Below are 13,625 nucleotides of genomic sequence, written 5' to 3'. Positions count from 1 at the left end.
GACTCTGCAACAACTGGAGATTGGCAAGGTTGTTTCTGACAATGGAAGTAATTTGGTGGCGGCATTGAAATTGGGCAAGTTGACACATGTGCCGTGCATGGCACATGTGTGTAATCTAATTGTACAACGATTTGTCCATAAGTACCCAGGCTTACAGGATGTCCTGAAGCAGGCCAGGAAGGTGTGTGGCCATTTCAGGCATTCCTACATGGCCATGGCTCACTTGTCTGATATCCAGCGTCGAAACAACCTGCCAGTGAGGCGCTTGATTTGCGACAGCCCGACACGGTGGAATTCAACACTCCTAATGTTTGACCGCCTGCTCCAACAAGAAAAAGCTGTTAATGAGTATTTGTATGACCGGGGTGCTAGGACAGCCTCTGGGGAGCTGGGGATATTTTTGCCAAATTACTGGACGCTCATGCGCAATGCCTGTAGGCTCATGCGTCCTTTTGAGGAGGTGACAAACCTTGTCAGTTGCACCGAAGGCACCATCAGCGACATCATACCATTTGTTTTCTTCCTGGAGCGTGCCCTGTGAAGAGTGCTGGATCAGGCAGTAGATGAGCGTGAAGAGGAAGCAGGAGAGTTGTGGTGTCCATCACCCAGCCGAATCAGCATTGCTTGCTGGACCTGCAGCAACGCAGGAAGAGGATTGTGAGGAAGAGGAGTCAGAGGAGGAATGTGGCTTTGGGGAGGATGAGAAGGAGGAAGACCGAGCACAACAGTCATCCCAGGGTGCTCGTTGTTGTCACCTCTCTGGTACCCGTGGTGTTGTACGTGTCTGGGGGGAAGAAGATACCACCAGTGAGATCAGTGAGGAGGAGGAACGCAACATGATTCAAATGGGTTCTTCCATGCTGTCGTGCCCCTGTTGAGGGACCCTCGTATAAAAAAGCTGAAGGAGAACGACCTGTACTGGGTGTCCACGCTCCTCGACCCCCGGTATAAGCATAAAGTGCCTGAAATGTTACCAAATTCCCGCAATTCGGAAAGGATGGAGCATTTTCATAATAAATTAAAAACTATGCTTTACACAGCGTATAAGGATGATGTCACAGCACCATGGGAATGTAACAGGGGAAGAGATTAAATTAATCCTCCTCCTCCCACGACCACGGTGGCAAGGACCTGAGGCTTTCCTGATGTCTTGTTGATGGAGGACATGCGTACCTTTTTAACTCCCATGCACCATCAGAGCCTTTCGGGATCCAGCCTTAGAGAAAGACTCAACCGACAGGTAGCAGACTACCTAGCTTTAACTGTGGATCTCGACACTCTCAGGAGCGATGGACCCCTTGACTACTGGGTGTGCAGGCTGGACTTGTGGCCTGAGCTATCCCAATTTGCAATGGAACTTCTGGCCTGCTCCAAAAGGACTTTTAGTGCAGCAGGAGGTTTTGTCACTGAGAAGAGAAGTCGCCTAGGTCAAAAAAGCCTTGACTATCTCACTTTTATAAAAATGAATGAGGGCTGGATCCCGAAGGGACTGACATTGGGCGATACATTTGAATAAAAAACTACTGATGATGATATGAGCTGGCTTGGGCTACAACTGGTACACAGGCTGGCCTTTTTTTTTTGGTTATAAAGATGGAGGACTTGCTTGACTTATCCGCCAACAACTAGTGTTCACGCCACAAGCTTTTAGGGCACTTTATAAATGTTTTACAAACATCGATTTTTCTGGCCGCTGCTACAGCAGTTGCTACAACAATACCCCAATTTTTCAGTCATTTGTACATTCCTAATTTTTCTGGCCTCTGCTGCATCTCTGTGGGTACAAAACTCAAATAAAAAAAATAAGGCACATAACACTAGTGATTAAACTGTTACGAATTTTACAACTTTACACACCATTCATATCCGGTGGACCATTCAATTGAACGCAAAATGCAACAAATTTGAAAGAGTAGGACCGACCAAGCATCTTTATCCGTCTCTTGGTTGCTCTAAATTATCTCTGTGTTCCATCTATGCCATACCTGTACTCTATTGTGCAAAAGGGTGGCATATGTTGTGTTTCATGCTGTTGTGCCTGTTGCAGGTCATGGCCCATGATATAAAAAGGCTGAAGGAGAACGACCTGTAGTAATGGGTGCCCCATCCAGTTTTTAGAAAAATGTTCCTGGTTCCTCTCAATTATCTTTGGGTTTCTAAAATGGATGCCATACCTGTACTCGCTTGTGCAAAAGGATGGCATATGTGGTGGTGTTTCCTGCAGTTGTTTCTGTTGAGGGTGCTGGACCCTCTTATAAAAAAGCTGAAGGAGAACGACCTGGAGTGGGAGTCCAAGCATGGTTTTTGGGGCTATTTCACTTTTACAAACAATTATCTGTGGGTTTCACAAATCAATGCCGTACCAGTACTCTATTGTTCCAAAGTATGCCATATGTTCTCTTTCCTGCTGGTATTTTGTTTGAGGGTCCTGGACACTCTTATAAAAAGGCCTGAGGTGAAAGAGGTGTACTGGGTTTCCACTCATTTTTATTTTCTATTTCTCATTTGACCAAAATTATCTCTGGTTTTGTAAAATCAATGCCGTACCTGCACTCTATTGTTCAAAAGGATGCCATACGTCCTCTTTCCTGCTGGTGTTTTTTTTGAGTGTCCAGGACCCTCTTATAAAAAGGCCTAAGGAGAAAGAGGTGTACTTGTTGGCCACTCATTTTTATTTTTCTATTTAACAATTGACCAAAATGATCTCTGGGTTTGTAAAATCAATGCCCTACCTGTACTCTATTGTTCAAAAGGATGCCATACGTCCTCTTTCCTGCTGGTGTTTTTTTTTGAGGGTCCAGGACCCTCTTATAAAAAGGCCTAAGGACAAAGAGGTGTACTGGTTGGCCACTCATTTTTATTTTTCTATTTAACAATTGACCAAAATGATCTCTGGGTTTGTAAAATCAATGCCATAACTGTACTCTATTGTTCAAAAGGATGCCATACGTCCTCTTTCCTGCTGGTGTTTTTTTTTTGAGGGTCCAGGACCCTCTTATAAAAAGGCCTAAGGAGAAAGCGGTGTACTGGGTGTCCATCGAATCATTTTTTTGATTCAAATTTCCATTTGCAAAAAATTATCTATGGGTTTCTAAAATAAATGCCTTTCCTGTACTCTATTGTTCAAAAGTATGCCATATGTCCTCTTTCCTGCTGGTGTTTTTTTTTGAGGGTCCAGGACCCTCTTATAAAAATTCCTAAGGAGAAAGAGGTGTACTGGCTGTCCATCGAATCATTTTTTTTTATTCAAATTTCCATTTTAAAAAAAAAATTCTATGGGTTTCTAAAATCAATGCCTTTCCTGTACTCTATTGTTCAAAAGTATGCCATATGTCCTCTTTCCTGCTGGTTTTTTGTTTGAGGGTCCTGGATAAAGAATTGTACTGGGTGTCCATCCAATCATTTTTTTTAATTAAAATTCACGGTTGCAAAAAATTATCCCCGGGTTTCTAAAATCAATGCCTTTCCTATAATCTTTTTTTCACAAAGGATGCCATATGTCCTCTTTCCTACTGCTGGTTTTGTTGAGTGTCCTGGAGCCTCTGCTAAAAAGGCCTAAGGATAAAGAAGTGTAATGGGTGTCTATTCAATGTTTTTTTTAGATTTCCCGGTTGTAACAATTTTTTTCTGTCTTTCAAAAATCAATGCCTTTCCTGTAATCTATTTTTCAAAAGGATGTCATATGTCCTATTTCATGCTGTTCTTTCTGTTGAGGCTCTGGGACACTCTTATAAAAAGGACTAAGGATAAAGAAGTGTACTGGGTGTCCAATCAATGTTTTTTTTCTATTTCCCGGGTCATATAACTGATCTCTGTGTTTCTAAAATCAATGCCTTTCCTGTAATCTAATTTTCAAAAGTATGCCATATGTCCTCTTTCCTGCTGGTGTTTTTTTTGAGGGTCCAGGACCCTCTTATAAAAAGGCCTAAGGAGAAAGAGGTGTACTGGGTGTTCATCGAATCATTTTTTTGATTCAAATTTACATTTGCAAAAAATTATCTATGGGTTTCTAAAATCAATGCCTTTCCTGTACTCTTACTCTATTGTGCAAAAGTATGCCATATGTCCCCTTTCCTGCTGGTGTTTTGTTTGAGGGTCCTGGACCCTCTTATAAAAAGGCCTAGGGAGAAAGAATTGTAATGGGTGTCCATCCAATCATTTTTTTTATTCAAATTCACGGTTGCAACAAATTATCCCCGGGTTTCTAAAATCAATGCCTTTCCTATAATCTTTTTTTCACAAAGGATGCCATATGTCCTCTTTCCTACTGCTGGTTTTGTTGAGTGTCCTGGAGCCTCTGCTAAAAAGGCCGAAGGATAAAGAAGTGTACTGGGTGTCTATTCAATGTTTTTTTAGATTTCACAGTTTGTAACAAATTTTTTCTGTCTTTCTAAAATCAATGCCTTTCCTGTAATCTATTTTTCAAAAGGATGCCATATGTCCTCTTTCATGCTGTTCTTTCTGTTGAGGCTCCGGGACACTCTTCTAAAAAGGCCTAAGGATAAAGAAGTGTACTGGGTGTATAATCTATGTTTTTTTAGATTTCACGGTTGCAACTAATGATCTCTGTGTTTCTAAAATCAATGCCTTTCCTGTAATCTAATTTTCTAAAGGATGCCATATGTCCTCTTTCATGCTGCTGGTTTTGTGGAGGGTCCTGGAGCCTCTGCTAAAAAGGCCTAAGGATAAATAAGTGTGCTTGGTGTATAATCAAAGTTTTTTGCGATTTCACGGTTGCAACTAATGATCTCTGTGTTTCTAAAATCAATGCCTTTCCTGTAATCTAATTTTCTAAAGGATGCCACATGTCCTCTTTCATGCTGCTGGTTTTGTGGAGGGTCCTGGAGCCTCTGCTAAAAAGGCCTAAGGATAAATAAGTGTACTTGGTGTATAATCGAAGTTAATTGCGATTTCACGGTTGCAACTAATGATCTCTGTGTTTCTAAAATCAATGCCTTTCCTGTAATCTAATTTTCTAAAGGATGCCATATGTCCTCTTTCATGCTGCTGGTTTTGTGGAGGGTCCTGGAGCCTCTGCGAAAAAGGCCTAAGGATAAATAAGTGTACTTGGTGTATAATCCTATTTTTTAGAGATTGCACGGTTGCAACTAATGATCTCTGTGTTTCTAAAATCAATGCCTTTCCAGAAATCTATTTTTCTAAAGGATGCCATATGTCCTCTTTACTGCTGCTGGTTTTGTTGAGGGTCCTGGAGCCTCTGCTACTAAGGCCTAAGGATAAATAAGTGTCCTGTTTGTCTAATCCATTTATTTTTAGATTTCACAGTTGCAACAAATCATCTCCGGGTTTCTAAAATCAAAGCCTTTCCTGTAATCTATTAGTCACAAGGATGCCATATGTCCTCTTTCATGCTGTTGTTTCTGGTGAGGCTACGGGAGACTCTTCTAAAAAGGCCTAAGGATAAAGAAGTGTACTGGGTGTATAATCTATGTTTTTTTAGATTTCACAGTTGCAACTAATGATCTCTGTGTTTCTAAAATCAATGCCTTTACTGTAATATAAATATAAATTTCTAAAGGATGCCATATGTCCTCTTTCATGCTGCTGGTTTTGTGGAGGGTCCTGGAGCCTCTGCAAAAAAGGCCTAAGGATAAATAAGTGTACTTGGTGTATAATCCAAGTTTTTTGAGATTGCACGGTTGCAAATAATGATCTGTGGGTTTCTAAAATCAATGCCTTTACTGTAATCTTTTATTCAAAAGGATGACATATCTCCTCTTTCATGCTGTTGTTTCGGTTGAGGCTCCGGGACCCTCGTATTAAAAAGGCCTGAGCATAAATAAATGTCACGGCTGTCTAATCAATGTTTTTTTCTAATTTAACGGTTGCAAATAATGATCTGTGGGTTTCTAAAATCAATGCCTATACTGTAATCTTTTATTCAAAAGGATGACATATCTCCTCTTTCATGCTGTTGTTTAGGTTGAGGCTCCGGGACCCTCGTATTAAAAAGGCCTGAGGATAAATAAGTGTCACGGGTGTGTAATCAATGTTTTTTTCTATTTCACCATTGCAAATAATGATCTGTGGGTTTCTAAAATCAATGCCTTTACTGTAATCTTTTATTCAAAAGGATGACATATCTCCTCTTTCATGATGTTGTTTCGGTTGAGGCTCCGGGACCCTCGTATTAAAAAGGCCTGAGCATAAATAAGTGTCACGGGTGTCTAATCAATGTTTTTTTCTAATTTCACAGTTGCAAATAATGATCTGTGGGTTTCTAAAATCAATGCCTTTCCTGTAATCTATTATTCAAAAGGATGACATATCTCCTCTTTCATGCTGTTGTTTCGTTTGAGGCTCCGGGACCCTCGTATTAAAAAGGCCTGAGGATAAATAATTGTGTAACGGGTATCTAATGAATTTTTTTTTATTATTTCACGGGTCATATAAATGATCTCTGGGATTCTAAAATCAATGCCTTTCCTGTAATCTATTATTCAAAAGGATGACAGTACTACCAAAATACAGCCAATGAAGGGCCTTAGGAAGACTGAGCCAAGGTTGGATTGTAGTATTTGGTTAGGCTAATCATGATGGCCATGTAGACCACCACCACCGAGAGTCCTGGAAGTAACAGGGATGATGAGATGAAAGAGCTAAGAATAGTAGAACTTGAAAAAACAGAGTTAGCCATGGGTGTTAGTGCAAAACCGCTTGGCTTTTTTTTGGTTTTGGGTGCGGCTATTCATGCAGGCCATATAGAGCTGACAACATTCAGTGTTGTATCAGCTATTAAACTAATAAGAACAGTACTACCAAAATACAGCCAATGAAGGGCCTTAGGAAGACTGAGCCAAGGTTGGATTGTAGTATTTGGTTAGGCTAATCATGATGGCCATGTAGACCACCACCACCGAGAGTCCTGGAAGTAACAGGGATGAGATGAAAGAGCTAAGAATAGTAGAACTTGAAACAACAGAGTTAGCCATGGGTGTTAGTGCAAAACCGCTTGGCTTTTTTTTGGCTTTGGGTGCGGCTATTCATGCAGGCCATATAGAGCTGACAACATTCAGTGTCATATCAGCTATTAAACTAATAAGAACAGTACTACCAAAATACAGCCAATGAAGGGCCTTAGGAAGACTGGGCCAAGGTTGGATTGTAGTATTTGGTTAGGCTAATCATGATGGCCATGTAGACCACCACCACCGAGAGTCCTGGAAGTAACAGGGATGATGAGATGAAAGAGCTAAGAATAGTAGAACTTGAAACAACAGAGTTAGCCATGGGTGTTAGTGCAAAAACGCTTGGCTTTTTTTGGGCTTTGGGTGCGGCTATTCATGCAGGCCATATAGAGCTGACAACATTCGGTGTCGTATCAGCTATTAAACTAATAAGAACAGTACTACCAAAATACAGCCAATGAAGGGCCTTAGGAAGACCGAGCCAAGGTTGGATTGTAGTATTTGGTTAGGCTAATCATGATGGCCATGTAGACCATCACCACCGAGAGTCCTGGAAGTAACAGGGATGAGATGAAAGAGCTAAGAATAGTAGAACTTGAAACAACAGAGTTAGCCATGGGTGTTAGTGCAAAACCGCTTGGCTTTTTTTTTGGCTTTGGGTGCGGCTATTCATGCAGGCCATATAGAGATGACAACATTCGGTGTCGTATCAGCTATTAAACTAATAAGAACAGTACTACCAAAATACAGCCAATGAAGGGCCTTAGGAAGACTGAGCCAAGGTTGGATTGTAGTATTTGGTTAGGCTAATCATGATGGCCATGTAGACCACCACCACCGAGAGTCCTGGAAGTAACAGGGATGATGAGATGAAAGTGCTAAGAATAGTACTACTTGAAACAACAGAGTTAGCCATGGGTGTTAATCCAAGACCGCTTGGATTTATTTTTGTATTGGGTGCGGCTAATCGTGCAGGCCATATAGAGCTGCCACCATTCGGTGTTGTATCAACTATAAAAATAATAAGAACTGTACTATCAAAATACAGACAATGAAGGGCCTATGAAGACTAAGCAAAGGTTGGATTGTAGTATTTTGTTCGGCTAATCATGATGGCCATGTAGACCGCCCGTAACAGGGATGAAAGTGCTAAGAATAGTACTAATTGAAACAACCAAGTTAGCCATGGGTGTTAGTCTAAGACCACTCTGCTTTTTTTTGGGTTTGGGTGCAGCTAATCATGAAGGCCAGATAGACCTGCCACCATTTGGTGTTGTAACAGGTATGAAAATGCAAAGAACAGTACTACTTAACACAACCTACTTACCATGGGTCCCAGAGCATATGTTTGGTTGTTATATTTTGTAAGGGTAATCATGCAGGCCATATAGACCTCCACCGATAGGGTGAGTATGAGTAACAGCTATTAAAATGCGAAGGACATTACTAATTAACACAACATAGTTACCATGGGTCGCAGACCAAGAGCAGATGTCTTATTATTATATTTTGTATGGGCAATCATCCAGGCTGTATAGACCTCACCAAATAGGGGGAGTTACAGAGATTAAAGTGCTAAGAATGGTAGTACTTAAAACACAACCTTGTTAAAATAGGTAGCAGATCACATGTCTTATTATTATAATTTTTCAGGGTAATCTGGCAGGCCATATAGAACTCCCCCGATAGGGGGGGGGGGGAAACAGGGATTAAAGTGCTAAGAAAAGTACTAATTAACACAAGCTAGTTGGGTCCAAGAACGCATGTTTGATTATTAGAATTTATTAGGGTAATTATATATCTAACAAATCTATCTATTTCTCTTCTATCGATTCTATCTAACTATCAATCTATGTATATCTATCTATCACTATCAATCTATCTTCTGTCCGGGATGTTTTGAGACAGCCACTTTGGGAATGTTAGTGGATTTAGACCCATTATGGCTTAAAAGCAGACTCTGCATCAACTATGTAATTTTCCATGGGAGTTTTGCCAGGGATCCCCCTCCAGCATGCAACAGTCCAGGTGTTAGTACCCTTAAAACAACTTTTCCATCACTATTGTGGCTAGAAAGAGTCCTTGTAGGTTTTAAAGTTCGCCTGCCTATTGAATTCAATGGCGGTTCGCGCGGTTCGCGCGTTCGCAAACAATACCGGAAGTTCGAGTCCGCCGTTCGCGAACCGAAAATTTTAGGTTCGCGACATCACTAATCATTACATGCTCCTTCTTAGAGGAAGGATTAAGACAAAATGAAGGAGCAACAAATTCTATTGCATTCCGAGACCACCTTAGGTAGAAATCCTAATTCAGTATGGAGAACCGCCTTTTTCGCATAAAAAATAAGATAAGGTGAATCACACTTTAGAGCTGAAAGTTCTGAAACTCTACGGCAGAAGAAATTGCAAGCAGAAACAAAACTTTCCAGGACAATAACTTGATATCAACAGAATTAATATGCTCAAATGGAGCCTGCTGCAGAACTTTAAGAACCAGATAAAGACTCCAAGGAGGAGCAATTGACCTAAACATAGGCTTGATTCTAGCCAAAGCCTGGACAAAAAATTTTACATCTGGTAAAATTGCCAGACGCTTCTGCAGAAAAATAAACAGAGACAAAATCTGACCCTTTAGGGTAATGACTGATAAACCCTTCTCCAGGACCTCCTCAATAAAGGACAGAAAATGGGGAATTCTCACCTGACTCCAAGAAAAACCCCTAGATCCGCACCAATGAAGGTATTTATGCCATACCTTACAATAAATATTGCAAATAACAGGCTTACGAGCCTGAATCATAGTCTCAATAACTTTCACAGAAAAACCTTGTCTGGACAAGACTAAACATTCAATCTCCAATCAGTCAGATTGATTAATTATCATACATAACTGTAGAGGTCTCAGATTGAAGCAAGTAAATGGAACAATGTCCATGGATGCCATCATGAGACCAATATCTTCCATGTCACCGATGGATAAACAGAGGACTGAAGAGAGTGACAGGCCTCCAGAAGCTTGCATTTTCTGACCTCCATCAAAAAATTCTTCATAGATACTGAGTCTATGATTGTCCCCAGATAACATACCCTGGTACTTGGTACCAGGAAACTTTCCCTAGATTCACCTTCCACCCATGAGAGCAGAGAATAGCAAACAGAGAATCTGTATGGGATCTTGATAACTGAAAAGATGTCACCTGGACCAAGATAGCATCCAGGTAAGGAGCCACTGCAATCCCTAGAGATCTGGCCACAGCCAAAAGAGTCCCTAAAACCTTTGTAAAGATTCGAGGAGCAGTGGCGAGGCCAAAAGGCAGACCTACAAATTGAAAATGTTGATCCAAAAAAGTGAACCTCAGGAACTTGAAATGTTCCCTGTGGATAGGCAGATAAAGATATGCATCCTTTAGGTCTATAGTGGTCATAACCGGACCCTCCTAAACTAGTGGGAGAATAGAATGAATAGGGGATCATATTCGACAGACATTGCTAAATGCAGAGAGCAATACGCTCTCCGCATACAGCATTTCACCAGCAGCTCTTGTGAACTGCTGTTGCATCGCTGCCCCTTGCAGATTTGCAGTCAATCGGCCACCAGCAGGGGTGTATTCCATCAGGTTGATTTCACGCAAGTTCTTTTCGCCTCCTCGGAGCAGGCAGACAGGTTATGGAGCAGTGGTCTTTTGACCGCTGCTTCATAACTGGTGTTTCTGGCGAGTCTGAAGGCTCGCCAGAAACATGGCCCTTCAAGCTCCATATGGAGCTTGATAAATGGCCCCATAGTCTCCATTCTGAAGGATGGAACCTTGAGAAACTTGTTGAGAGACCTTAAGTCTAGAGTGGGTCAAAAAGTTCCCTCCTTTTTGGGAACTACAAAAAGATTTGAATAAAATTCCTGACCCTGTTCTGCTAGAGGAACTGGGATAATCACTCCCAGAGAGAACAAATCCCTTTTGCAGTTTAAGAAGGCCTCTCCTTTTACCTGGTTTACATATAATCTTGATAATAGGCAAGACTTGAATCCTATCCTGTGTCCCTGGGAGACTACATCCACTACCCAAGGAACTGGAATGTCGCATATCCAAGCCTGCTAAAAAAAGGAAAACCTGCACCCTTCCTGATCCAGAACTTGATCTAGGGTGGCCCATTCATGCTGAGTCAGCCTCAGTGGAAGGCTTTCTGAATTGCTTACCCATGTTCCAGGACTGGCTAGCTCTCCAAGAAGTCTTGACTTACTCAGATTTAGAAGATAAGGAAAATCTCTGTCCCTTGAAGTTACGAAAGGATCGAAAATTAGAAGTCCGATTACCCTTGGGTCTATTCTTCTTATCCTGTGGTAAAAAAACCATGGCAATGATCTCTTCCAGACCAGGACCAAATAAAGTCTTAGCCTTAAAAGTTAGAGACAGAAGCTTGGATTTAGAAGTTACATTCACAGACCAAGACTTTAACCAAATCTTGGCTCCCTGTCTAATAACTTGCATACTGGCATCACAGATAAAACTATTAGCCAGCTTTAGAGCCTTGATCCTATCCTAGATCTCCTCTATAGGAGTCACACCAATAAAAGGCTGTACCAGCAACTGTTGCGATAATAGCAACTGCTTGCCACTGCAAACCCGGATGAAGAAATATTTTTGTTAAATAACCCTCCATAGGGACTCTAAAGGAGGAACTATCCCGAGAGTAATAGTAGTTCTCTTGGCTAAGGTAAATATGCCACCCTCTACTCTAGTAACAGTGCGCCACAAATCTCACTCTGAATCAGCCACAGGAAATATCTTTTTAAACACAGGAGACAGGTTAAAAGGAACACCTGGCTTCTCCTATTCCTGAGATATAATGTCAGACATGGGATCTGGAACAGGAAAAACCTCCACAGATTTAGGTTTAACAACAAAAACTCTATTCAGTTTATTAGCCTTATTAGGAGCCTCTGCAACAGTATCAGAGTCATCCAAAGTAGCTTAAACCTCCTTCAAAAGTAAACTGAGATGCTCCAGTTTCAATCTAAAATTAACCTCCTCAGAATCTATTGTACTAGGGACTGCACATTCTGAATCAGAGATCTCGCCCTCAGATGCTGTAGAAGAATGATCCTCGCTAGATAACTGAGAAAGACTAACCAAATCAATCTTGGCATAATCAGAACCCATTGAAATGTTGTTAGATTTCCTCTTCCATTTACCAGAACTAGGTAAAGCACTTAGGGCCGCAGAAACTGCAGAAGTCAACTGCGCAGCAAAATCTTTAGGCAAACAAACACTCCCATTGACTGACTGAGAGGAACCGAAGGGCACTTCATGTGAATCTGTTAAAGACTGGGACATGTTAGCAGAAGGCTGAGACAACCCCTGAACAGCATAATATTGAGAAAAAGAATGCTCAGATAAGGAATCCTTATCCTTAGATAATAAAACTTTAATAAGGCAAGGGGAACAAAATTTCACAGGAGGTATAACCTGGGCATCTGCACAATAAAGACGTTTTTCAAATGAGAGAGAAAGCTTGGGATCGGCTTCCACAGGAAATAAAAAAACTCTTTATTTCCCTTATACTCTAATTTTAATTTAAAAAAAATTGAATAAAATTCTAAGCATAGATAAATAATTATTAAAACCTGCACCTCTACACCCCAACCATGCTGCAGAAACTCACCCAACCAGCCTGCTAGAAACAAACTGTTCAGCACTCAGGAAGTAACAGAGCAGTCACGTGATAACAAATTCAAAAGAAAGGTGCAGCCCAACAACTTTCTTAAAGAGACATTATCCAAACTAAATAAAACATAAACTTTTACAAACAAATTCCCATAGCCAAAATTAAAAAAAAGCCTTCGCATGACAGAACAGTGCCCTGAACTCCTGCCCAATAAATGCCCAACCTTTAAAAGGGATATTCAGTCCCATAAGGATCCACCTTGTTCTCTAAGTATCCTTTTTTTTAAACAAGGAACTCCTAAGTGCTGCATCCTTCTCACCTAGAAGGTAAAAACACTTACCTGTGGATCTGCTGTAGGGCAGTTACAGCAAACAGGTGTGACAGAATCATCACTGACATAGACCTATAGATAAAGAAAAAACATTAAACAACCCTGGTTTTCTATATAGGGGTAGCAAAAACGTTGGAAGGTAAGTAAAGACCACCTCACCGTTTTCCAACTTCTAAAAGCGACTATTACTCTTAATAAAGAGAATTACATGGACACAGAATAACACCAAGCCTTGCTTGCAGGGAAAAGTACCTATTAAAGGATTAACAACTTGATTTCTTCATACACCTTCTTCACACATCACCTACAATGTTACACAGGCAAAGAATGACTGGGGATTGTGGGTACTGGGAGGATACTTGAAACTTTGCTGGGGTGTTCTTTGCCTCCACCTGGAGGCCAGCAATGGAATTCCCACTAGTATTGCATGGATTTGTGGACTCTCCATGCCATATTTAATATATATATACAGTACATGCATACACATATATACGTATATTTATATTATAAAAAAAAATATATATATAAATAAAAATGTCACCAAAAATAGAAAAAAAAAATGCAGTGTCGTGAACAGGCTCTGTTATTGCACAATGTCTATTACTGTAAGTAGATTGAAACATGAGGGTCTGGATATTGTAAAAAAGGTGAAATTCAGGTCACGTAGATCCAATTCTATTTAAAATGTTGTTTATGAAGATGACT

Source organism: Bombina bombina, chromosome 2, assembly GCF_027579735.1.
Source record: "Bombina bombina isolate aBomBom1 chromosome 2, aBomBom1.pri, whole genome shotgun sequence".
NCBI lineage: Eukaryota > Metazoa > Chordata > Amphibia > Anura > Bombinatoridae > Bombina > Bombina bombina.
The sequence above is the reverse complement of the archived record's forward strand: the minus strand, read 5'-3'. Positions refer to the sequence as shown.